Source organism: Schistocerca americana, unplaced genomic scaffold, assembly GCF_021461395.2.
Source record: "Schistocerca americana isolate TAMUIC-IGC-003095 unplaced genomic scaffold, iqSchAmer2.1 HiC_scaffold_363, whole genome shotgun sequence".
In the NCBI taxonomy this organism is placed as follows: Eukaryota; Metazoa; Arthropoda; class Insecta; order Orthoptera; family Acrididae; genus Schistocerca; species Schistocerca americana.
Window position 1 is genome coordinate 129,431 of NW_025726086.1, and position 22,113 is coordinate 151,543.

Sequence of the window (22,113 nt, forward strand, 5' to 3'; positions counted from 1 at the left end):
TTCTGCCATCAGATTGCTTGTAAAGGTGGCGGTTTCACTTGTCGGGAGTCGCTTCTGCCACCGGCAGTCGTGGCCGAGTGGTTAAGGCGTCTGACTTGAAATCAGATTCCCTCTGGGAGCGTAGGTTCGAGTCCTGCCGACTGCGAAAATTTTCTCGCTCTCAAAAGATGGACGTTTCAGCTGCATCCTAGCAGTTGCGTCACTACTAAACACGTGGGTCACCAGCAATGTGCAGTACTATTTGATCCAGGGCGCAGCGTTACAGTCGCGTCCAGAAGCCGCAGCTCATCTCCTCGTATCACAGTCCATTTTAGCTTGCAGACGATGACGTGTAGCAATTTATGAGCTAACGCAAGTCGAATGTTTTACCGTGTGTATCTGCTAGAAACTGCCTCTCATACGGTGGAGAGGCTCACTCCTTCTTGTGTCGTTCTCTGCACATGAGTTGCCCCTGGCATCGATATAGCACGGGTTTTCTAGCGTCAGCGCGGCGTCACGTGAAGTCAGCGAAGTGAATATTACACGAATCGAGTCGACATGTTTGCTTGTTACGATGATGGAAGCAGAAGAAATGTGTGTGGGACTTCACTGCATCGGCTGCTCGCCTTTCAGCGTCCCTGTGTCTTATCAGACGAAGGTGACTGTGAAATTGGCAACGAGGCAGAGTTTGACGAACACATGCAAACAGCACCGTTCAACGTCAGCCGAAATAGCTCAGTTGGGAGAGCGTTAGACTGAAGATCTAAAGGTCCCTGGTTCGATCCCGGGTTTCGGCAGGTACTCGTTTTGATGCGACGCCAATGGAATTGCTCTGCGTTGGTGATAATGCAACTACCGCTGACAACAACAATGACTCTCTCCTGTAGGTGTTCTGGTTGTCTAGTGCATGCCATAAGAGGAACTCACTAGACAACTGACTCCCTTAGAAGCAAAAGAATCAAAAAAGTCCTACCGATTGCGTTCCTTTTTCTGTGTCAGGTGGTGAAGAACGTCTTCAACGGAACCGTGAAATGAGCGAAAACGTGGGAAACATTGCATTCGAAATGCTTGCGAATTTTCCAATTGCCCAGTGAGTGTCGACAAAACATGTAAATTCGCTGCTCCAACGTATGAGACGTAACGACTCCTGCAATTTGTTGTTGCATCGTGTGTCAGCAGTCTTCGGTAGTGTGTTACGAGCTTATCGCGATAAGTTTGCAGACAGCATTTAGGCGACGTTTTATTAGTAACGGCCCCATGCAGCGATTGCACAGCAGTAAAGGACGTGAGTTGTGCATCGTGGGAGGTTTCACAGCGTCGCGTGAGCCCGGATAGCTCAGTCGGTAGAGCATTAGGCTTTTAACCTAAGGGTCCAGGGTTCAAGTCCCTGTCCGGGCGGAAATTTTAATACTTTGGTAGCGATTCGTCTGGTAGCGGTGGAAACGCTACGGAAAATAATGCAGCTACGCCTGTTTCTGACACCACAGTGCTTTAAACAGTAGCAGTTGCATGTGTCGGGACAACACCGCGCTACCGGCAGTCGTGGCCGAGTGGTTAAGGCGTCTGACTCGAAATCAGATTCCCTCTGGGAGCGTAGGTTCGAATCCTACCGGCTGCGTGCGATTTTGCGTAAAGAGGAGCAAAAATTTTCGCACACCTGTGACATGCGTGGGCGAATGCGGGTGCAAACCAGTGACGCCATTCTCAACAAGACGAAAGTTTCCGTTTAAGAATACTGAGTTTCGCGACGACCGCTGCTTACTGTGGCCATCGGTTCACCTCGCGCTGATGCTGGGACTGCAGAAAGCCGTCGCTGAGATCGTGAGTACACAGATGTGCTCGAAAGTGTTGGACAGAGCGAACATTCATTTCTTTTTAAGAATCGCAATTCAATCATTCGAGCGCGGCAAAGGCAGTGGTGCAGCGTTTCTTTTCATAAGATCTCGCAGTTGCTTGGAGGTATGCCCATCGTTTTAAGACGACAGAAAACTAGCGTCAGCGGTGCGTCAGCGGGAAGTCGGTGAAGTCGCCATTGGAGCCATAAGCCAGTAATTACAACATGCGAATCACTCGCACACCACGCAGCTGTACGATAATGCTCGTGCGTGGGCCCGCATAGCTGAGTCGGTAGAGCGTTAGGCTTTCAAACAAAGGGTCCTGGGTTCAAGTCCCTGTCTGGGCGAAAATTAATACACTTTCGTAACGGCTAATGGAAACCCTACGGAAAAGAGTGAGGCCACGCCGTTTTCTGCCATCAGATTGCTTGTAAAGGTGGCGGTTTCACTTGTCGGGAGTCGCTTCTGCCACCGGCAGTCGTGGCCGAGTGGTTAAGGCGTCTGACTTGAAATCAGATTCCCTCTGGGAGCGTAGGTTCGAGTCCTGCCGACTGCGAAAATTTTCTCGCTCTCAAAAGATGGACGTTTCAGCTGCATCCTAGCAGTTGCGTCACTACTAAACACGTGGGTCACCAGCAATGTGCAGTACTATTTGATCCAGGGCGCAGCGTTACAGTCGCGTCCAGAAGCCGCAGCTCATCTCCTCGTATCACAGTCCATTTTAGCTTGCAGACGATGACGTGTAGCAATTTATGAGCTAACGCAAGTCGAATGTTTTACCGTGTGTATCTGCTAGAAACTGCCTCTCATACGGTGGAGAGGCTCACTCCTTCTTGTGTCGTTCTCTGCACATGAGTTGCCCCTGGCATCGATATAGCACGGGTTTTCTAGCGTCAGCGCGGCGTCACGTGAAGTCAGCGAAGTGAATATTACACGAATCGAGTCGACATGTTTGCTTGTTACGATGATGGAAGCAGAAGAAATGTGTGTGGGACTTCACTGCATCGGCTGCTCGCCTTTCAGCGTCCCTGTGTCTTATCAGACGAAGGTGACTGTGAAATTGGCAACGAGGCAGAGTTTGACGAACACATGCAAACAGCACCGTTCAACGTCAGCCGAAATAGCTCAGTTGGGAGAGCGTTAGACTGAAGATCTAAAGGTCCCTGGTTCGATCCCGGGTTTCGGCAGGTACTCGTTTTGATGCGACGCCAATGGAATTGCTCTGCGTTGGTGATAATGCAACTACCGCTGACAACAACAATGACTCTCTCCTGTAGGTGTTCTGGTTGTCTAGTGCATGCCATAAGAGGAACTCACTAGACAACTGACTCCCTTAGAAGCAAAAGAATCAAAAAAGTCCTACCGATTGCGTTCCTTTTTCTGTGTCAGGTGGTGAAGAACGTCTTCAACGGAACCGTGAAATGAGCGAAAACGTGGGAAACATTGCATTCGAAATGCTTGCGAATTTTCCAATTGCCCAGTGAGTGTCGACAAAACATGTAAATTCGCTGCTCCAACGTATGAGACGTAACGACTCCTGCAATTTGTTGTTGCATCGTGTGTCAGCAGTCTTCGGTAGTGTGTTACGAGCTTATCGCGATAAGTTTGCAGACAGCATTTAGGCGACGTTTTATTAGTAACGGCCCCATGCAGCGATTGCACAGCAGTAAAGGACGTGAGTTGTGCATCGTGGGAGGTTTCACAGCGTCGCGTGAGCCCGGATAGCTCAGTCGGTAGAGCATTAGGCTTTTAACCTAAGGGTCCAGGGTTCAAGTCCCTGTCCGGGCGGAAATTTTAATACTTTGGTAGCGATTCGTCTGGTAGCGGTGGAAACGCTACGGAAAATAATGCAGCTACGCCTGTTTCTGACACCACAGTGCTTTAAACAGTAGCAGTTGCATGTGTCGGGACAACACCGCGCTACCGGCAGTCGTGGCCGAGTGGTTAAGGCGTCTGACTCGAAATCAGATTCCCTCTGGGAGCGTAGGTTCGAATCCTACCGGCTGCGTGCGATTTTGCGTAAAGAGGAGCAAAAATTTTCGCACACCTGTGACATGCGTGGGCGAATGCGGGTGCAAACCAGTGACGCCATTCTCAACAAGACGAAAGTTTCCGTTTAAGAACACTGAGTTTCGCGACGACCGCTGCTTACTGTGGCCATCGGTTCACCTCGCGCTGATGCTGGGACTGCAGAAAGCCGTCGCTGAGATCGTGAGTACACAGATGTGCTCGAAAGTGTTGGACAGAGCGAACATTCATTTCTTTTTAAGAATCGCAATTCAATCATTCGAGCGCGGCAAAGGCAGTGGTGCAGCGTTTCTTTTCATAAGATCTCGCAGTTGCTTGGAGGTATGCCCATCGTTTTAAGACGACAGAAAACTAGCGTCAGCGGTGCGTCAGCGGGAAGTCGGTGAAGTCGCCATTGGAGCCATAAGCCAGTAATTACAACATGCGAATCACTCGCACACCACGCAGCTGTACGATAATGCTCGTGCGTGGGCCCGCATAGCTGAGTCGGTAGAGCGTTAGGCTTTCAAACAAAGGGTCCTGGGTTCAAGTCCCTGTCTGGGCGAAAATTAATACACTTTCGTAACGGCTAATGGAAACCCTACGGAAAAGAGTGAGGCCACGCCGTTTTCTGCCATCAGATTGCTTGTAAAGGTGGCGGTTTCACTTGTCGGGAGTCGCTTCTGCCACCGGCAGTCGTGGCCGAGTGGTTAAGGCGTCTGACTTGAAATCAGATTCCCTCTGGGAGCGTAGGTTCGAGTCCTGCCGACTGCGAAAATTTTCTCGCTCTCAAAAGATGGACGTTTCAGCTGCATCCTAGCAGTTGCGTCACTACTAAACACGTGGGTCACCAGCAATGTGCAGTACTATTTGATCCAGGGCGCAGCGTTACAGTCGCGTCCAGAAGCCGCAGCTCATCTCCTCGTATCACAGTCCATTTTAGCTTGCAGACGATGACGTGTAGCAATTTATGAGCTAACGCAAGTCGAATGTTTTACCGTGTGTATCTGCTAGAAACTGCCTCTCATACGGTGGAGAGGCTCACTCCTTCTTGTGTCGTTCTCTGCACATGAGTTGCCCCTGGCATCGATATAGCACGGGTTTTCTAGCGTCAGCGCGGCGTCACGTGAAGTCAGCGAAGTGAATATTACACGAATCGAGTCGACATGTTTGCTTGTTACGATGATGGAAGCAGAAGAAATGTGTGTGGGACTTCACTGCATCGGCTGCTCGCCTTTCAGCGTCCCTGTGTCTTATCAGACGAAGGTGACTGTGAAATTGGCAACGAGGCAGAGTTTGACGAACACATGCAAACAGCACCGTTCAACGTCAGCCGAAATAGCTCAGTTGGGAGAGCGTTAGACTGAAGATCTAAAGGTCCCTGGTTCGATCCCGGGTTTCGGCAGGTACTCGTTTTGATGCGACGCCAATGGAATTGCTCTGCGTTGGTGATAATGCAACTACCGCTGACAACAACAATGACTCTCTCCTGTAGGTGTTCTGGTTGTCTAGTGCATGCCATAAGAGGAACTCACTAGACAACTGACTCCCTTAGAAGCAAAAGAATCAAAAAAGTCCTACCGATTGCGTTCCTTTTTCTGTGTCAGGTGGTGAAGAACGTCTTCAACGGAACCGTGAAATGAGCGAAAACGTGGGAAACATTGCATTCGAAATGCTTGCGAATTTTCCAATTGCCCAGTGAGTGTCGACAAAACATGTAAATTCGCTGCTCCAACGTATGAGACGTAACGACTCCTGCAATTTGTTGTTGCATCGTGTGTCAGCAGTCTTCGGTAGTGTGTTACGAGCTTATCGCGATAAGTTTGCAGACAGCATTTAGGCGACGTTTTATTAGTAACGGCCCCATGCAGCGATTGCACAGCAGTAAAGGACGTGAGTTGTGCATCGTGGGAGGTTTCACAGCGTCGCGTGAGCCCGGATAGCTCAGTCGGTAGAGCATTAGGCTTTTAACCTAAGGGTCCAGGGTTCAAGTCCCTGTCCGGGCGGAAATTTTAATACTTTGGTAGCGATTCGTCTGGTAGCGGTGGAAACGCTACGGAAAATAATGCAGCTACGCCTGTTTCTGACACCACAGTGCTTTAAACAGTAGCAGTTGCATGTGTCGGGACAACACCGCGCTACCGGCAGTCGTGGCCGAGTGGTTAAGGCGTCTGACTCGAAATCAGATTCCCTCTGGGAGCGTAGGTTCGAATCCTACCGGCTGCGTGCGATTTTGCGTAAAGAGGAGCAAAAATTTTCGCACACCTGTGACATGCGTGGGCGAATGCGGGTGCAAACCAGTGACGCCATTCTCAACAAGACGAAAGTTTCCGTTTAAGAATACTGAGTTTCGCGACGACCGCTGCTTACTGTGGCCATCGGTTCACCTCGCGCTGATGCTGGGACTGCAGAAAGCCGTCGCTGAGATCGTGAGTACACAGATGTGCTCGAAAGTGTTGGACAGAGCGAACATTCATTTCTTTTTAAGAATCGCAATTCAATCATTCGAGCGCGGCAAAGGCAGTGGTGCAGCGTTTCTTTTCATAAGATCTCGCAGTTGCTTGGAGGTATGCCCATCGTTTTAAGACGACAGAAAACTAGCGTCAGCGGTGCGTCAGCGGGAAGTCGGTGAAGTCGCCATTGGAGCCATAAGCCAGTAATTACAACATGCGAATCACTCGCACACCACGCAGCTGTACGATAATGCTCGTGCGTGGGCCCGCATAGCTGAGTCGGTAGAGCGTTAGGCTTTCAAACAAAGGGTCCTGGGTTCAAGTCCCTGTCTGGGCGAAAATTAATACACTTTCGTAACGGCTAATGGAAACCCTACGGAAAAGAGTGAGGCCACGCCGTTTTCTGCCATCAGATTGCTTGTAAAGGTGGCGGTTTCACTTGTCGGGAGTCGCTTCTGCCACCGGCAGTCGTGGCCGAGTGGTTAAGGCGTCTGACTTGAAATCAGATTCCCTCTGGGAGCGTAGGTTCGAGTCCTGCCGACTGCGAAAATTTTCTCGCTCTCAAAAGATGGACGTTTCAGCTGCATCCTAGCAGTTGCGTCACTACTAAACACGTGGGTCACCAGCAATGTGCAGTACTATTTGATCCAGGGCGCAGCGTTACAGTCGCGTCCAGAAGCCGCAGCTCATCTCCTCGTATCACAGTCCATTTTAGCTTGCAGACGATGACGTGTAGCAATTTATGAGCTAACGCAAGTCGAATGTTTTACCGTGTGTATCTGCTAGAAACTGCCTCTCATACGGTGGAGAGGCTCACTCCTTCTTGTGTCGTTCTCTGCACATGAGTTGCCCCTGGCATCGATATAGCACGGGTTTTCTAGCGTCAGCGCGGCGTCACGTGAAGTCAGCGAAGTGAATATTACACGAATCGAGTCGACATGTTTGCTTGTTACGATGATGGAAGCAGAAGAAATGTGTGTGGGACTTCACTGCATCGGCTGCTCGCCTTTCAGCGTCCCTGTGTCTTATCAGACGAAGGTGACTGTGAAATTGGCAACGAGGCAGAGTTTGACGAACACATGCAAACAGCACCGTTCAACGTCAGCCGAAATAGCTCAGTTGGGAGAGCGTTAGACTGAAGATCTAAAGGTCCCTGGTTCGATCCCGGGTTTCGGCAGGTACTCGTTTTGATGCGACGCCAATGGAATTGCTCTGCGTTGGTGATAATGCAACTACCGCTGACAACAACAATGACTCTCTCCTGTAGGTGTTCTGGTTGTCTAGTGCATGCCATAAGAGGAACTCACTAGACAACTGACTCCCTTAGAAGCAAAAGAATCAAAAAAGTCCTACCGATTGCGTTCCTTTTTCTGTGTCAGGTGGTGAAGAACGTCTTCAACGGAACCGTGAAATGAGCGAAAACGTGGGAAACATTGCATTCGAAATGCTTGCGAATTTTCCAATTGCCCAGTGAGTGTCGACAAAACATGTAAATTCGCTGCTCCAACGTATGAGACGTAACGACTCCTGCAATTTGTTGTTGCATCGTGTGTCAGCAGTCTTCGGTAGTGTGTTACGAGCTTATCGCGATAAGTTTGCAGACAGCATTTAGGCGACGTTTTATTAGTAACGGCCCCATGCAGCGATTGCACAGCAGTAAAGGACGTGAGTTGTGCATCGTGGGAGGTTTCACAGCGTCGCGTGAGCCCGGATAGCTCAGTCGGTAGAGCATTAGGCTTTTAACCTAAGGGTCCAGGGTTCAAGTCCCTGTCCGGGCGGAAATTTTAATACTTTGGTAGCGATTCGTCTGGTAGCGGTGGAAACGCTACGGAAAATAATGCAGCTACGCCTGTTTCTGACACCACAGTGCTTTAAACAGTAGCAGTTGCATGTGTCGGGACAACACCGCGCTACCGGCAGTCGTGGCCGAGTGGTTAAGGCGTCTGACTCGAAATCAGATTCCCTCTGGGAGCGTAGGTTCGAATCCTACCGGCTGCGTGCGATTTTGCGTAAAGAGGAGCAAAAATTTTCGCACACCTGTGACATGCGTGGGCGAATGCGGGTGCAAACCAGTGACGCCATTCTCAACAAGACGAAAGTTTCCGTTTAAGAACACTGAGTTTCGCGACGACCGCTGCTTACTGTGGCCATCGGTTCACCTCGCGCTGATGCTGGGACTGCAGAAAGCCGTCGCTGAGATCGTGAGTACACAGATGTGCTCGAAAGTGTTGGACAGAGCGAACATTCATTTCTTTTTAAGAATCGCAATTCAATCATTCGAGCGCGGCAAAGGCAGTGGTGCAGCGTTTCTTTTCATAAGATCTCGCAGTTGCTTGGAGGTATGCCCATCGTTTTAAGACGACAGAAAACTAGCGTCAGCGGTGCGTCAGCGGGAAGTCGGTGAAGTCGCCATTGGAGCCATAAGCCAGTAATTACAACATGCGAATCACTCGCACACCACGCAGCTGTACGATAATGCTCGTGCGTGGGCCCGCATAGCTGAGTCGGTAGAGCGTTAGGCTTTCAAACAAAGGGTCCTGGGTTCAAGTCCCTGTCTGGGCGAAAATTAATACACTTTCGTAACGGCTAATGGAAACCCTACGGAAAAGAGTGAGGCCACGCCGTTTTCTGCCATCAGATTGCTTGTAAAGGTGGCGGTTTCACTTGTCGGGAGTCGCTTCTGCCACCGGCAGTCGTGGCCGAGTGGTTAAGGCGTCTGACTTGAAATCAGATTCCCTCTGGGAGCGTAGGTTCGAGTCCTGCCGACTGCGAAAATTTTCTCGCTCTCAAAAGATGGACGTTTCAGCTGCATCCTAGCAGTTGCGTCACTACTAAACACGTGGGTCACCAGCAATGTGCAGTACTATTTGATCCAGGGCGCAGCGTTACAGTCGCGTCCAGAAGCCGCAGCTCATCTCCTCGTATCACAGTCCATTTTAGCTTGCAGACGATGACGTGTAGCAATTTATGAGCTAACGCAAGTCGAATGTTTTACCGTGTGTATCTGCTAGAAACTGCCTCTCATACGGTGGAGAGGCTCACTCCTTCTTGTGTCGTTCTCTGCACATGAGTTGCCCCTGGCATCGATATAGCACGGGTTTTCTAGCGTCAGCGCGGCGTCACGTGAAGTCAGCGAAGTGAATATTACACGAATCGAGTCGACATGTTTGCTTGTTACGATGATGGAAGCAGAAGAAATGTGTGTGGGACTTCACTGCATCGGCTGCTCGCCTTTCAGCGTCCCTGTGTCTTATCAGACGAAGGTGACTGTGAAATTGGCAACGAGGCAGAGTTTGACGAACACATGCAAACAGCACCGTTCAACGTCAGCCGAAATAGCTCAGTTGGGAGAGCGTTAGACTGAAGATCTAAAGGTCCCTGGTTCGATCCCGGGTTTCGGCAGGTACTCGTTTTGATGCGACGCCAATGGAATTGCTCTGCGTTGGTGATAATGCAACTACCGCTGACAACAACAATGACTCTCTCCTGTAGGTGTTCTGGTTGTCTAGTGCATGCCATAAGAGGAACTCACTAGACAACTGACTCCCTTAGAAGCAAAAGAATCAAAAAAGTCCTACCGATTGCGTTCCTTTTTCTGTGTCAGGTGGTGAAGAACGTCTTCAACGGAACCGTGAAATGAGCGAAAACGTGGGAAACATTGCATTCGAAATGCTTGCGAATTTTCCAATTGCCCAGTGAGTGTCGACAAAACATGTAAATTCGCTGCTCCAACGTATGAGACGTAACGACTCCTGCAATTTGTTGTTGCATCGTGTGTCAGCAGTCTTCGGTAGTGTGTTACGAGCTTATCGCGATAAGTTTGCAGACAGCATTTAGGCGACGTTTTATTAGTAACGGCCCCATGCAGCGATTGCACAGCAGTAAAGGACGTGAGTTGTGCATCGTGGGAGGTTTCACAGCGTCGCGTGAGCCCGGATAGCTCAGTCGGTAGAGCATTAGGCTTTTAACCTAAGGGTCCAGGGTTCAAGTCCCTGTCCGGGCGGAAATTTTAATACTTTGGTAGCGATTCGTCTGGTAGCGGTGGAAACGCTACGGAAAATAATGCAGCTACGCCTGTTTCTGACACCACAGTGCTTTAAACAGTAGCAGTTGCATGTGTCGGGACAACACCGCGCTACCGGCAGTCGTGGCCGAGTGGTTAAGGCGTCTGACTCGAAATCAGATTCCCTCTGGGAGCGTAGGTTCGAATCCTACCGGCTGCGTGCGATTTTGCGTAAAGAGGAGCAAAAATTTTCGCACACCTGTGACATGCGTGGGCGAATGCGGGTGCAAACCAGTGACGCCATTCTCAACAAGACGAAAGTTTCCGTTTAAGAACACTGAGTTTCGCGACGACCGCTGCTTACTGTGGCCATCGGTTCACCTCGCGCTGATGCTGGGACTGCAGAAAGCCGTCGCTGAGATCGTGAGTACACAGATGTGCTCGAAAGTGTTGGACAGAGCGAACATTCATTTCTTTTTAAGAATCGCAATTCAATCATTCGAGCGCGGCAAAGGCAGTGGTGCAGCGTTTCTTTTCATAAGATCTCGCAGTTGCTTGGAGGTATGCCCATCGTTTTAAGACGACAGAAAACTAGCGTCAGCGGGAAGTCGGTGAAGTCGCCATTGGAGCCATAAGCCAGTAATTACAACATGCGAATCACTCGCACACCACGCAGCTGTACGATAATGCTCGTGCGTGGGCCCGCATAGCTGAGTCGGTAGAGCGTTAGGCTTTCAAACAAAGGGTCCTGGGTTCAAGTCCCTGTCTGGGCGAAAATTAATACACTTTCGTAACGGCTAATGGAAACCCTACGGAAAAGAGTGAGGCCACGCCGTTTTCTGCCATCAGATTGCTTGTAAAGGTGGCGGTTTCACTTGTCGGGAGTCGCTTCTGCCACCGGCAGTCGTGGCCGAGTGGTTAAGGCGTCTGACTTGAAATCAGATTCCCTCTGGGAGCGTAGGTTCGAGTCCTGCCGACTGCGAAAATTTTCTCGCTCTCAAAAGATGGACGTTTCAGCTGCATCCTAGCAGTTGCGTCACTACTAAACACGTGGGTCACCAGCAATGTGCAGTACTATTTGATCCAGGGCGCAGCGTTACAGTCGCGTCCAGAAGCCGCAGCTCATCTCCTCGTATCACAGTCCATTTTAGCTTGCAGACGATGACGTGTAGCAATTTATGAGCTAACGCAAGTCGAATGTTTTACCGTGTGTATCTGCTAGAAACTGCCTCTCATACGGTGGAGAGGCTCACTCCTTCTTGTGTCGTTCTCTGCACATGAGTTGCCCCTGGCATCGATATAGCACGGGTTTTCTAGCGTCAGCGCGGCGTCACGTGAAGTCAGCGAAGTGAATATTACACGAATCGAGTCGACATGTTTGCTTGTTACGATGATGGAAGCAGAAGAAATGTGTGTGGGACTTCACTGCATCGGCTGCTCGCCTTTCAGCGTCCCTGTGTCTTATCAGACGAAGGTGACTGTGAAATTGGCAACGAGGCAGAGTTTGACGAACACATGCAAACAGCACCGTTCAACGTCAGCCGAAATAGCTCAGTTGGGAGAGCGTTAGACTGAAGATCTAAAGGTCCCTGGTTCGATCCCGGGTTTCGGCAGGTACTCGTTTTGATGCGACGCCAATGGAATTGCTCTGCGTTGGTGATAATGCAACTACCGCTGACAACAACAATGACTCTCTCCTGTAGGTGTTCTGGTTGTCTAGTGCATGCCATAAGAGGAACTCACTAGACAACTGACTCCCTTAGAAGCAAAAGAATCAAAAAAGTCCTACCGATTGCGTTCCTTTTTCTGTGTCAGGTGGTGAAGAACGTCTTCAACGGAACCGTGAAATGAGCGAAAACGTGGGAAACATTGCATTCGAAATGCTTGCGAATTTTCCAATTGCCCAGTGAGTGTCGACAAAACATGTAAATTCGCTGCTCCAACGTATGAGACGTAACGACTCCTGCAATTTGTTGTTGCATCGTGTGTCAGCAGTCTTCGGTAGTGTGTTACGAGCTTATCGCGATAAGTTTGCAGACAGCATTTAGGCGACGTTTTATTAGTAACGGCCCCATGCAGCGATTGCACAGCAGTAAAGGACGTGAGTTGTGCATCGTGGGAGGTTTCACAGCGTCGCGTGAGCCCGGATAGCTCAGTCGGTAGAGCATTAGGCTTTTAACCTAAGGGTCCAGGGTTCAAGTCCCTGTCCGGGCGGAAATTTTAATACTTTGGTAGCGATTCGTCTGGTAGCGGTGGAAACGCTACGGAAAATAATGCAGCTACGCCTGTTTCTGACACCACAGTGCTTTAAACAGTAGCAGTTGCATGTGTCGGGACAACACCGCGCTACCGGCAGTCGTGGCCGAGTGGTTAAGGCGTCTGACTCGAAATCAGATTCCCTCTGGGAGCGTAGGTTCGAATCCTACCGGCTGCGTGCGATTTTGCGTAAAGAGGAGCAAAAATTTTCGCACACCTGTGACATGCGTGGGCGAATGCGGGTGCAAACCAGTGACGCCATTCTCAACAAGACGAAAGTTTCCGTTTAAGAACACTGAGTTTCGCGACGACCGCTGCTTACTGTGGCCATCGGTTCACCTCGCGCTGATGCTGGGACTGCAGAAAGCCGTCGCTGAGATCGTGAGTACACAGATGTGCTCGAAAGTGTTGGACAGAGCGAACATTCATTTCTTTTTAAGAATCGCAATTCAATCATTCGAGCGCGGCAAAGGCAGTGGTGCAGCGTTTCTTTTCATAAGATCTCGCAGTTGCTTGGAGGTATGCCCATCGTTTTAAGACGACAGAAAACTAGCGTCAGCGGGAAGTCGGTGAAGTCGCCATTGGAGCCATAAGCCAGTAATTACAACATGCGAATCACTCGCACACCACGCAGCTGTACGATAATGCTCGTGCGTGGGCCCGCATAGCTGAGTCGGTAGAGCGTTAGGCTTTCAAACAAAGGGTCCTGGGTTCAAGTCCCTGTCTGGGCGAAAATTAATACACTTTCGTAACGGCTAATGGAAACCCTACGGAAAAGAGTGAGGCCACGCCGTTTTCTGCCATCAGATTGCTTGTAAAGGTGGCGGTTTCACTTGTCGGGAGTCGCTTCTGCCACCGGCAGTCGTGGCCGAGTGGTTAAGGCGTCTGACTTGAAATCAGATTCCCTCTGGGAGCGTAGGTTCGAGTCCTGCCGACTGCGAAAATTTTCTCGCTCTCAAAAGATGGACGTTTCAGCTGCATCCTAGCAGTTGCGTCACTACTAAACACGTGGGTCACCAGCAATGTGCAGTACTATTTGATCCAGGGCGCAGCGTTACAGTCGCGTCCAGAAGCCGCAGCTCATCTCCTCGTATCACAGTCCATTTTAGCTTGCAGACGATGACGTGTAGCAATTTATGAGCTAACGCAAGTCGAATGTTTTACCGTGTGTATCTGCTAGAAACTGCCTCTCATACGGTGGAGAGGCTCACTCCTTCTTGTGTCGTTCTCTGCACATGAGTTGCCCCTGGCATCGATATAGCACGGGTTTTCTAGCGTCAGCGCGGCGTCACGTGAAGTCAGCGAAGTGAATATTACACGAATCGAGTCGACATGTTTGCTTGTTACGATGATGGAAGCAGAAGAAATGTGTGTGGGACTTCACTGCATCGGCTGCTCGCCTTTCAGCGTCCCTGTGTCTTATCAGACGAAGGTGACTGTGAAATTGGCAACGAGGCAGAGTTTGACGAACACATGCAAACAGCACCGTTCAACGTCAGCCGAAATAGCTCAGTTGGGAGAGCGTTAGACTGAAGATCTAAAGGTCCCTGGTTCGATCCCGGGTTTCGGCAGGTACTCGTTTTGATGCGACGCCAATGGAATTGCTCTGCGTTGGTGATAATGCAACTACCGCTGACAACAACAATGACTCTCTCCTGTAGGTGTTCTGGTTGTCTAGTGCATGCCATAAGAGGAACTCACTAGACAACTGACTCCCTTAGAAGCAAAAGAATCAAAAAAGTCCTACCGATTGCGTTCCTTTTTCTGTGTCAGGTGGTGAAGAACGTCTTCAACGGAACCGTGAAATGAGCGAAAACGTGGGAAACATTGCATTCGAAATGCTTGCGAATTTTCCAATTGCCCAGTGAGTGTCGACAAAACATGTAAATTCGCTGCTCCAACGTATGAGACGTAACGACTCCTGCAATTTGTTGTTGCATCGTGTGTCAGCAGTCTTCGGTAGTGTGTTACGAGCTTATCGCGATAAGTTTGCAGACAGCATTTAGGCGACGTTTTATTAGTAACGGCCCCATGCAGCGATTGCACAGCAGTAAAGGACGTGAGTTGTGCATCGTGGGAGGTTTCACAGCGTCGCGTGAGCCCGGATAGCTCAGTCGGTAGAGCATTAGGCTTTTAACCTAAGGGTCCAGGGTTCAAGTCCCTGTCCGGGCGGAAATTTTAATACTTTGGTAGCGATTCGTCTGGTAGCGGTGGAAACGCTACGGAAAATAATGCAGCTACGCCTGTTTCTGACACCACAGTGCTTTAAACAGTAGCAGTTGCATGTGTCGGGACAACACCGCGCTACCGGCAGTCGTGGCCGAGTGGTTAAGGCGTCTGACTCGAAATCAGATTCCCTCTGGGAGCGTAGGTTCGAATCCTACCGGCTGCGTGCGATTTTGCGTAAAGAGGAGCAAAAATTTTCGCACACCTGTGACATGCGTGGGCGAATGCGGGTGCAAACCAGTGACGCCATTCTCAACAAGACGAAAGTTTCCGTTTAAGAACACTGAGTTTCGCGACGACCGCTGCTTACTGTGGCCATCGGTTCACCTCGCGCTGATGCTGGGACTGCAGAAAGCCGTCGCTGAGATCGTGAGTACACAGATGTGCTCGAAAGTGTTGGACAGAGCGAACATTCATTTCTTTTTAAGAATCGCAATTCAATCATTCGAGCGCGGCAAAGGCAGTGGTGCAGCGTTTCTTTTCATAAGATCTCGCAGTTGCTTGGAGGTATGCCCATCGTTTTAAGACGACAGAAAACTAGCGTCAGCGGTGCGTCAGCGGGAAGTCGGTGAAGTCGCCATTGGAGCCATAAGCCAGTAATTACAACATGCGAATCACTCGCACACCACGCAGCTGTACGATAATGCTCGTGCGTGGGCCCGCATAGCTGAGTCGGTAGAGCGTTAGGCTTTCAAACAAAGGGTCCTGGGTTCAAGTCCCTGTCTGGGCGAAAATTAATACACTTTCGTAACGGCTAATGGAAACCCTACGGAAAAGAGTGAGGCCACGCCGTTTTCTGCCATCAGATTGCTTGTAAAGGTGGCGGTTTCACTTGTCGGGAGTCGCTTCTGCCACCGGCAGTCGTGGCCGAGTGGTTAAGGCGTCTGACTTGAAATCAGATTCCCTCTGGGAGCGTAGGTTCGAGTCCTGCCGACTGCGAAAATTTTCTCGCTCTCAAAAGATGGACGTTTCAGCTGCATCCTAGCAGTTGCGTCACTACTAAACACGTGGGTCACCAGCAATGTGCAGTACTATTTGATCCAGGGCGCAGCGTTACAGTCGCGTCCAGAAGCCGCAGCTCATCTCCTCGTATCACAGTCCATTTTAGCTTGCAGACGATGACGTGTAGCAATTTATGAGCTAACGCAAGTCGAATGTTTTACCGTGTGTATCTGCTAGAAACTGCCTCTCATACGGTGGAGAGGCTCACTCCTTCTTGTGTCGTTCTCTGCACATGAGTTGCCCCTGGCATCGATATAGCACGGGTTTTCTAGCGTCAGCGCGGCGTCACGTGAAGTCAGCGAAGTGAATATTACACGAATCGAGTCGACATGTTTGCTTGTTACGATGATGGAAGCAGAAGAAATGTGTGTGGGACTTCACTGCATCGGCTGCTCGCCTTTCAGCGTCCCTGTGTCTTATCAGACGAAGGTGACTGTGAAATTGGCAACGAGGCAGAGTTTGACGAACACATGCAAACAGCACCGTTCAACGTCAGCCGAAATAGCTCAGTTGGGAGAGCGTTAGACTGAAGATCTAAAGGTCCCTGGTTCGATCCCGGGTTTCGGCAGGTACTCGTTTTGATGCGACGCCAATGGAATTGCTCTGCGTTGGTGATAATGCAACTACCGCTGACAACAACAATGACTCTCTCCTGTAGGTGTTCTGGTTGTCTAGTGCATGCCATAAGAGGAACTCACTAGACAACTGACTCCCTTAGAAGCAAAAGAATCAAAAAAGTCCTACCGATTGCGTTCCTTTTTCTGTGTCAGGTGGTGAAGAACGTCTTCAACGGAACCGTGAAATGAGCGAAAACGTGGGAAACATTGCATTCGAAATGCTTGCGAATTTTCCAATTGCCCAGTGAGTGTCGACAAAACATGTAAATTCGCTGCTCCAACGTATGAGACGTAACGACTCCTGCAATTTGTTGTTGCATCGTGTGTCAGCAGTCTTCGGTAGTGTGTTACGAGCTTATCGCGATAAGTTTGCAGACAGCATTTAGGCGACGTTTTATTAGTAACGGCCCCATGCAGCGATTGCACAGCAGTAAAGGACGTGAGTTGTGCATCGTGGGAGGTTTCACAGCGTCGCGTGAGCCCGGATAGCTCAGTCGGTAGAGCATTAGGCTTTTAACCTAAGGGTCCAGGGTTCAAGTCCCTGTCCGGGCGGAAATTTTAATACTTTGGTAGCGATTCGTCTGGTAGCGGTGGAAACGCTACGGAAAATAATGCAGCTACGCCTGTTTCTGACACCACAGTGCTTTAAACAGTAGCAGTTGCATGTGTCGGGACAACACCGCGCTACCGGCAGTCGTGGCCGAGTGGTTAAGGCGTCTGACTCGAAATCAGATTCCCTCTGGGAGCGTAGGTTCGAATCCTACCGGCTGCGTGCGATTTTGCGTAAAGAGGAGCAAAAATTTTCGCACACCTGTGACATGCGTGGGCGAATGCGGGTGCAAACCAGTGACGCCATTCTCAACAAGACGAAAGTTTCCGTTTAAGAACACTGAGTTTCGCGACGACCGCTGCTTACTGTGGCCATCGGTTCACCTCGCGCTGATGCTGGGACTGCAGAAAGCCGTCGCTGAGATCGTGAGTACACAGATGTGCTCGAAAGTGTTGGACAGAGCGAACATTCATTTCTTTTTAAGAATCGCAATTCAATCATTCGAGCGCGGCAAAGGCAGTGGTGCAGCGTTTCTTTTCATAAGATCTCGCAGTTGCTTGGAGGTATGCCCATCGTTTTAAGACGACAGAAAACTAGCGTCAGCGGGAAGTCGGTGAAGTCGCCATTGGAGCCATAAGCCAGTAATTACAACATGCGAATCACTCGCACACCACGCAGCTGTACGATAATGCTCGTGCGTGGGCCCGCATAGCTGAGTCGGTAGAGCGTTAGGCTTTCAAACAAAGGGTCCTGGGTTCAAGTCCCTGTCTGGGCGAAAATTAATACACTTTCGTAACGGCTAATGGAAACCCTACGGAAAAGAGTGAGGCCACGCCGTTTTCTGCCATCAGATTGCTTGTAAAGGTGGCGGTTTCACTTGTCGGGAGTCGCTTCTGCCACCGGCAGTCGTGGCCGAGTGGTTAAGGCGTCTGACTTGAAATCAGATTCCCTCTGGGAGCGTAGGTTCGAGTCCTGCCGACTGCGAAAATTTTCTCGCTCTCAAAAGATGGACGTTTCAGCTGCATCCTAGCAGTTGCGTCACTACTAAACACGTGGGTCACCAGCAATGTGCAGTACTATTTGATCCAGGGCGCAGCGTTACAGTCGCGTCCAGAAGCCGCAGCTCATCTCCTCGTATCACAGTCCATTTTAGCTTGCAGACGATGACGTGTAGCAATTTATGAGCTAACGCAAGTCGAATGTTTTACCGTGTGTATCTGCTAGAAACTGCCTCTCATACGGTGGAGAGGCTCACTCCTTCTTGTGTCGTTCTCTGCACATGAGTTGCCCCTGGCATCGATATAGCACGGGTTTTCTAGCGTCAGCGCGGCGTCACGTGAAGTCAGCGAAGTGAATATTACACGAATCGAGTCGACATGTTTGCTTGTTACGATGATGGAAGCAGAAGAAATGTGTGTGGGACTTCACTGCATCGGCTGCTCGCCTTTCAGCGTCCCTGTGTCTTATCAGACGAAGGTGACTGTGAAATTGGCAACGAGGCAGAGTTTGACGAACACATGCAAACAGCACCGTTCAACGTCAGCCGAAATAGCTCAGTTGGGAGAGCGTTAGACTGAAGATCTAAAGGTCCCTGGTTCGATCCCGGGTTTCGGCAGGTACTCGTTTTGATGCGACGCCAATGGAATTGCTCTGCGTTGGTGATAATGCAACTACCGCTGACAACAACAATGACTCTCTCCTGTAGGTGTTCTGGTTGTCTAGTGCATGCCATAAGAGGAACTCACTAGACAACTGACTCCCTTAGAAGCAAAAGAATCAAAAAAGTCCTACCGATTGCGTTCCTTTTTCTGTGTCAGGTGGTGAAGAACGTCTTCAACGGAACCGTGAAATGAGCGAAAACGTGGGAAACATTGCATTCGAAATGCTTGCGAATTTTCCAATTGCCCAGTGAGTGTCGACAAAACATGTAAATTCGCTGCTCCAACGTATGAGACGTAACGACTCCTGCAATTTGTTGTTGCATCGTGTGTCAGCAGTCTTCGGTAGTGTGTTACGAGCTTATCGCGATAAGTTTGCAGACAGCATTTAGGCGACGTTTTATTAGTAACGGCCCCATGCAGCGATTGCACAGCAGTAAAGGACGTGAGTTGTGCATCGTGGGAGGTTTCACAGCGTCGCGTGAGCCCGGATAGCTCAGTCGGTAGAGCATTAGGCTTTTAACCTAAGGGTCCAGGGTTCAAGTCCCTGTCCGGGCGGAAATTTTAATACTTTGGTAGCGATTCGTCTGGTAGCGGTGGAAACGCTACGGAAAATAATGCAGCTACGCCTGTTTCTGACACCACAGTGCTTTAAACAGTAGCAGTTGCATGTGTCGGGACAACACCGCGCTACCGGCAGTCGTGGCCGAGTGGTTAAGGCGTCTGACTCGAAATCAGATTCCCTCTGGGAGCGTAGGTTCGAATCCTACCGGCTGCGTGCGATTTTGCGTAAAGAGGAGCAAAAATTTTCGCACACCTGTGACATGCGTGGGCGAATGCGGGTGCAAACCAGTGACGCCATTCTCAACAAGACGAAAGTTTCCGTTTAAGAACACTGAGTTTCGCGACGACCGCTGCTTACTGTGGCCATCGGTTCACCTCGCGCTGATGCTGGGACTGCAGAAAGCCGTCGCTGAGATCGTGAGTACACAGATGTGCTCGAAAGTGTTGGACAGAGCGAACATTCATTTCTTTTTAAGAATCGCAATTCAATCATTCGAGCGCGGCAAAGGCAGTGGTGCAGCGTTTCTTTTCATAAGATCTCGCAGTTGCTTGGAGGTATGCCCATCGTTTTAAGACGACAGAAAACTAGCGTCAGCGGGAAGTCGGTGAAGTCGCCATTGGAGCCATAAGCCAGTAATTACAACATGCGAATCACTCGCACACCACGCAGCTGTACGATAATGCTCGTGCGTGGGCCCGCATAGCTGAGTCGGTAGAGCGTTAGGCTTTCAAACAAAGGGTCCTGGGTTCAAGTCCCTGTCTGGGCGAAAATTAATACACTTTCGTAACGGCTAATGGAAACCCTACGGAAAAGAGTGAGGCCACGCCGTTTTCTGCCATCAGATTGCTTGTAAAGGTGGCGGTTTCACTTGTCGGGAGTCGCTTCTGCCACCGGCAGTCGTGGCCGAGTGGTTAAGGCGTCTGACTTGAAATCAGATTCCCTCTGGGAGCGTAGGTTCGAGTCCTGCCGACTGCGAAAATTTTCTCGCTCTCAAAAGATGGACGTTTCAGCTGCATCCTAGCAGTTGCGTCACTACTAAACACGTGGGTCACCAGCAATGTGCAGTACTATTTGATCCAGGGCGCAGCGTTACAGTCGCGTCCAGAAGCCGCAGCTCATCTCCTCGTATCACAGTCCATTTTAGCTTGCAGACGATGACGTGTAGCAATTTATGAGCTAACGCAAGTCGAATGTTTTACCGTGTGTATCTGCTAGAAACTGCCTCTCATACGGTGGAGAGGCTCACTCCTTCTTGTGTCGTTCTCTGCACATGAGTTGCCCCTGGCATCGATATAGCACGGGTTTTCTAGCGTCAGCGCGGCGTCACGTGAAGTCAGCGAAGTGAATATTACACGAATCGAGTCGACATGTTTGCTTGTTACGATGATGGAAGCAGAAGAAATGTGTGTGGGACTTCACTGCATCGGCTGCTCGCCTTTCAGCGTCCCTGTGTCTTATCAGACGAAGGTGACTGTGAAATTGGCAACGAGGCAGAGTTTGACGAACACATGCAAACAGCACCGTTCAACGTCAGCCGAAATAGCTCAGTTGGGAGAGCGTTAGACTGAAGATCTAAAGGTCCCTGGTTCGATCCCGGGTTTCGGCAGGTACTCGTTTTGATGCGACGCCAATGGAATTGCTCTGCGTTGGTGATAATGCAACTACCGCTGACAACAACAATGACTCTCTCCTGTAGGTGTTCTGGTTGTCTAGTGCATGCCATAAGAGGAACTCACTAGACAACTGACTCCCTTAGAAGCAAAAGAATCAAAAAAGTCCTACCGATTGCGTTCCTTTTTCTGTGTCAGGTGGTGAAGAACGTCTTCAACGGAACCGTGAAATGAGCGAAAACGTGGGAAACATTGCATTCGAAATGCTTGCGAATTTTCCAATTGCCCAGTGAGTGTCGACAAAACATGTAAATTCGCTGCTCCAACGTATGAGACGTAACGACTCCTGCAATTTGTTGTTGCATCGTGTGTCAGCAGTCTTCGGTAGTGTGTTACGAGCTTATCGCGATAAGTTTGCAGACAGCATTTAGGCGACGTTTTATTAGTAACGGCCCCATGCAGCGATTGCACAGCAGTAAAGGACGTGAGTTGTGCATCGTGGGAGGTTTCACAGCGTCGCGTGAGCCCGGATAGCTCAGTCGGTAGAGCATTAGGCTTTTAACCTAAGGGTCCAGGGTTCAAGTCCCTGTCCGGGCGGAAATTTTAATACTTTGGTAGCGATTCGTCTGGTAGCGGTGGAAACGCTACGGAAAATAATGCAGCTACGCCTGTTTCTGACACCACAGTGCTTTAAACAGTAGCAGTTGCATGTGTCGGGACAACACCGCGCTACCGGCAGTCGTGGCCGAGTGGTTAAGGCGTCTGACTCGAAATCAGATTCCCTCTGGGAGCGTAGGTTCGAATCCTACCGGCTGCGTGCGATTTTGCGTAAAGAGGAGCAAAAATTTTCGCACACCTGTGACATGCGTGGGCGAATGCGGGTGCAAACCAGTGACGCCATTCTCAACAAGACGAAAGTTTCCGTTTAAGAACACTGAGTTTCGCGACGACCGCTGCTTACTGTGGCCATCGGTTCACCTCGCGCTGATGCTGGGACTGCAGAAAGCCGTCGCTGAGATCGTGAGTACACAGATGTGCTCGAAAGTGTTGGACAGAGCGAACATTCATTTCTTTTTAAGAATCGCAATTCAATCATTCGAGCGCGGCAAAGGCAGTGGTGCAGCGTTTCTTTTCATAAGATCTCGCAGTTGCTTGGAGGTATGCCCATCGTTTTAAGACGACAGAAAACTAGCGTCAGCGGTGCGTCAGCGGGAAGTCGGTGAAGTCGCCATTGGAGCCATAAGCCAGTAATTACAACATGCGAATCACTCGCACACCACGCAGCTGTACGATAATGCTCGTGCGTGGGCCCGCATAGCTGAGTCGGTAGAGCGTTAGGCTTTCAAACAAAG

General features: G+C 50.1%; 40 non-coding genes across 40 annotated transcripts; all 40 read left to right on the forward strand.

Annotated features, from left to right (window-relative positions):
* The first annotated feature begins 63 nt into the window (after positions 1 to 63).
* Positions 64 to 145, forward strand: Trnas-uga. Its single transcript has one exon. It is a non-coding gene; the product is annotated as a tRNA-Ser (tRNA).
* A 558-nt stretch (positions 146 to 703) lies between these two features.
* Positions 704 to 776, forward strand: Trnaf-gaa. The gene has a single exon. It is a non-coding gene; the product is annotated as a tRNA-Phe (tRNA).
* Positions 777 to 1,304: 528 nt separating this feature from the next.
* Positions 1,305 to 1,377, forward strand: Trnak-uuu. Its single transcript has one exon. It is a non-coding gene; the product is annotated as a tRNA-Lys (tRNA).
* A 138-nt stretch (positions 1,378 to 1,515) lies between these two features.
* Trnas-cga lies at positions 1,516 to 1,597 on the forward strand. Its single transcript has one exon. It is a non-coding gene; the product is annotated as a tRNA-Ser (tRNA).
* Positions 1,598 to 2,288: 691 nt separating this feature from the next.
* On the forward strand, positions 2,289 to 2,370 carry Trnas-uga. Its single transcript has one exon. It is a non-coding gene; the product is annotated as a tRNA-Ser (tRNA).
* A 558-nt stretch (positions 2,371 to 2,928) lies between these two features.
* Trnaf-gaa lies at positions 2,929 to 3,001 on the forward strand. Its single transcript has one exon. It is a non-coding gene; the product is annotated as a tRNA-Phe (tRNA).
* Positions 3,002 to 3,529: 528 nt separating this feature from the next.
* Trnak-uuu lies at positions 3,530 to 3,602 on the forward strand. Its single transcript has one exon. It is a non-coding gene; the product is annotated as a tRNA-Lys (tRNA).
* Positions 3,603 to 3,740: 138 nt separating this feature from the next.
* On the forward strand, positions 3,741 to 3,822 carry Trnas-cga. The gene has a single exon. It is a non-coding gene; the product is annotated as a tRNA-Ser (tRNA).
* A 691-nt stretch (positions 3,823 to 4,513) lies between these two features.
* Positions 4,514 to 4,595, forward strand: Trnas-uga. The gene has a single exon. It is a non-coding gene; the product is annotated as a tRNA-Ser (tRNA).
* Positions 4,596 to 5,153: 558 nt separating this feature from the next.
* On the forward strand, positions 5,154 to 5,226 carry Trnaf-gaa. Its single transcript has one exon. It is a non-coding gene; the product is annotated as a tRNA-Phe (tRNA).
* A 528-nt stretch (positions 5,227 to 5,754) lies between these two features.
* Trnak-uuu lies at positions 5,755 to 5,827 on the forward strand. Its single transcript has one exon. It is a non-coding gene; the product is annotated as a tRNA-Lys (tRNA).
* Positions 5,828 to 5,965: 138 nt separating this feature from the next.
* Trnas-cga lies at positions 5,966 to 6,047 on the forward strand. Its single transcript has one exon. It is a non-coding gene; the product is annotated as a tRNA-Ser (tRNA).
* A 691-nt stretch (positions 6,048 to 6,738) lies between these two features.
* Positions 6,739 to 6,820, forward strand: Trnas-uga. Its single transcript has one exon. It is a non-coding gene; the product is annotated as a tRNA-Ser (tRNA).
* A 558-nt stretch (positions 6,821 to 7,378) lies between these two features.
* Trnaf-gaa lies at positions 7,379 to 7,451 on the forward strand. Its single transcript has one exon. It is a non-coding gene; the product is annotated as a tRNA-Phe (tRNA).
* A 528-nt stretch (positions 7,452 to 7,979) lies between these two features.
* Positions 7,980 to 8,052, forward strand: Trnak-uuu. The gene has a single exon. It is a non-coding gene; the product is annotated as a tRNA-Lys (tRNA).
* A 138-nt stretch (positions 8,053 to 8,190) lies between these two features.
* Positions 8,191 to 8,272, forward strand: Trnas-cga. Its single transcript has one exon. It is a non-coding gene; the product is annotated as a tRNA-Ser (tRNA).
* A 691-nt stretch (positions 8,273 to 8,963) lies between these two features.
* Positions 8,964 to 9,045, forward strand: Trnas-uga. The gene has a single exon. It is a non-coding gene; the product is annotated as a tRNA-Ser (tRNA).
* A 558-nt stretch (positions 9,046 to 9,603) lies between these two features.
* Trnaf-gaa lies at positions 9,604 to 9,676 on the forward strand. The gene has a single exon. It is a non-coding gene; the product is annotated as a tRNA-Phe (tRNA).
* Positions 9,677 to 10,204: 528 nt separating this feature from the next.
* Positions 10,205 to 10,277, forward strand: Trnak-uuu. The gene has a single exon. It is a non-coding gene; the product is annotated as a tRNA-Lys (tRNA).
* A 138-nt stretch (positions 10,278 to 10,415) lies between these two features.
* On the forward strand, positions 10,416 to 10,497 carry Trnas-cga. The gene has a single exon. It is a non-coding gene; the product is annotated as a tRNA-Ser (tRNA).
* Positions 10,498 to 11,177: 680 nt separating this feature from the next.
* Positions 11,178 to 11,259, forward strand: Trnas-uga. Its single transcript has one exon. It is a non-coding gene; the product is annotated as a tRNA-Ser (tRNA).
* A 558-nt stretch (positions 11,260 to 11,817) lies between these two features.
* On the forward strand, positions 11,818 to 11,890 carry Trnaf-gaa. The gene has a single exon. It is a non-coding gene; the product is annotated as a tRNA-Phe (tRNA).
* A 528-nt stretch (positions 11,891 to 12,418) lies between these two features.
* Positions 12,419 to 12,491, forward strand: Trnak-uuu. Its single transcript has one exon. It is a non-coding gene; the product is annotated as a tRNA-Lys (tRNA).
* Positions 12,492 to 12,629: 138 nt separating this feature from the next.
* Trnas-cga lies at positions 12,630 to 12,711 on the forward strand. Its single transcript has one exon. It is a non-coding gene; the product is annotated as a tRNA-Ser (tRNA).
* A 680-nt stretch (positions 12,712 to 13,391) lies between these two features.
* Trnas-uga lies at positions 13,392 to 13,473 on the forward strand. The gene has a single exon. It is a non-coding gene; the product is annotated as a tRNA-Ser (tRNA).
* Positions 13,474 to 14,031: 558 nt separating this feature from the next.
* Positions 14,032 to 14,104, forward strand: Trnaf-gaa. Its single transcript has one exon. It is a non-coding gene; the product is annotated as a tRNA-Phe (tRNA).
* A 528-nt stretch (positions 14,105 to 14,632) lies between these two features.
* Positions 14,633 to 14,705, forward strand: Trnak-uuu. Its single transcript has one exon. It is a non-coding gene; the product is annotated as a tRNA-Lys (tRNA).
* Positions 14,706 to 14,843: 138 nt separating this feature from the next.
* On the forward strand, positions 14,844 to 14,925 carry Trnas-cga. Its single transcript has one exon. It is a non-coding gene; the product is annotated as a tRNA-Ser (tRNA).
* Positions 14,926 to 15,616: 691 nt separating this feature from the next.
* Positions 15,617 to 15,698, forward strand: Trnas-uga. Its single transcript has one exon. It is a non-coding gene; the product is annotated as a tRNA-Ser (tRNA).
* Positions 15,699 to 16,256: 558 nt separating this feature from the next.
* Trnaf-gaa lies at positions 16,257 to 16,329 on the forward strand. Its single transcript has one exon. It is a non-coding gene; the product is annotated as a tRNA-Phe (tRNA).
* A 528-nt stretch (positions 16,330 to 16,857) lies between these two features.
* On the forward strand, positions 16,858 to 16,930 carry Trnak-uuu. The gene has a single exon. It is a non-coding gene; the product is annotated as a tRNA-Lys (tRNA).
* A 138-nt stretch (positions 16,931 to 17,068) lies between these two features.
* Trnas-cga lies at positions 17,069 to 17,150 on the forward strand. Its single transcript has one exon. It is a non-coding gene; the product is annotated as a tRNA-Ser (tRNA).
* Positions 17,151 to 17,830: 680 nt separating this feature from the next.
* Positions 17,831 to 17,912, forward strand: Trnas-uga. Its single transcript has one exon. It is a non-coding gene; the product is annotated as a tRNA-Ser (tRNA).
* A 558-nt stretch (positions 17,913 to 18,470) lies between these two features.
* Positions 18,471 to 18,543, forward strand: Trnaf-gaa. Its single transcript has one exon. It is a non-coding gene; the product is annotated as a tRNA-Phe (tRNA).
* A 528-nt stretch (positions 18,544 to 19,071) lies between these two features.
* Positions 19,072 to 19,144, forward strand: Trnak-uuu. The gene has a single exon. It is a non-coding gene; the product is annotated as a tRNA-Lys (tRNA).
* Positions 19,145 to 19,282: 138 nt separating this feature from the next.
* Trnas-cga lies at positions 19,283 to 19,364 on the forward strand. The gene has a single exon. It is a non-coding gene; the product is annotated as a tRNA-Ser (tRNA).
* Positions 19,365 to 20,044: 680 nt separating this feature from the next.
* Positions 20,045 to 20,126, forward strand: Trnas-uga. Its single transcript has one exon. It is a non-coding gene; the product is annotated as a tRNA-Ser (tRNA).
* Positions 20,127 to 20,684: 558 nt separating this feature from the next.
* Trnaf-gaa lies at positions 20,685 to 20,757 on the forward strand. Its single transcript has one exon. It is a non-coding gene; the product is annotated as a tRNA-Phe (tRNA).
* Positions 20,758 to 21,285: 528 nt separating this feature from the next.
* Trnak-uuu lies at positions 21,286 to 21,358 on the forward strand. The gene has a single exon. It is a non-coding gene; the product is annotated as a tRNA-Lys (tRNA).
* A 138-nt stretch (positions 21,359 to 21,496) lies between these two features.
* Positions 21,497 to 21,578, forward strand: Trnas-cga. Its single transcript has one exon. It is a non-coding gene; the product is annotated as a tRNA-Ser (tRNA).
* The last annotated feature ends 535 nt before the right edge of the window (positions 21,579 to 22,113 follow it).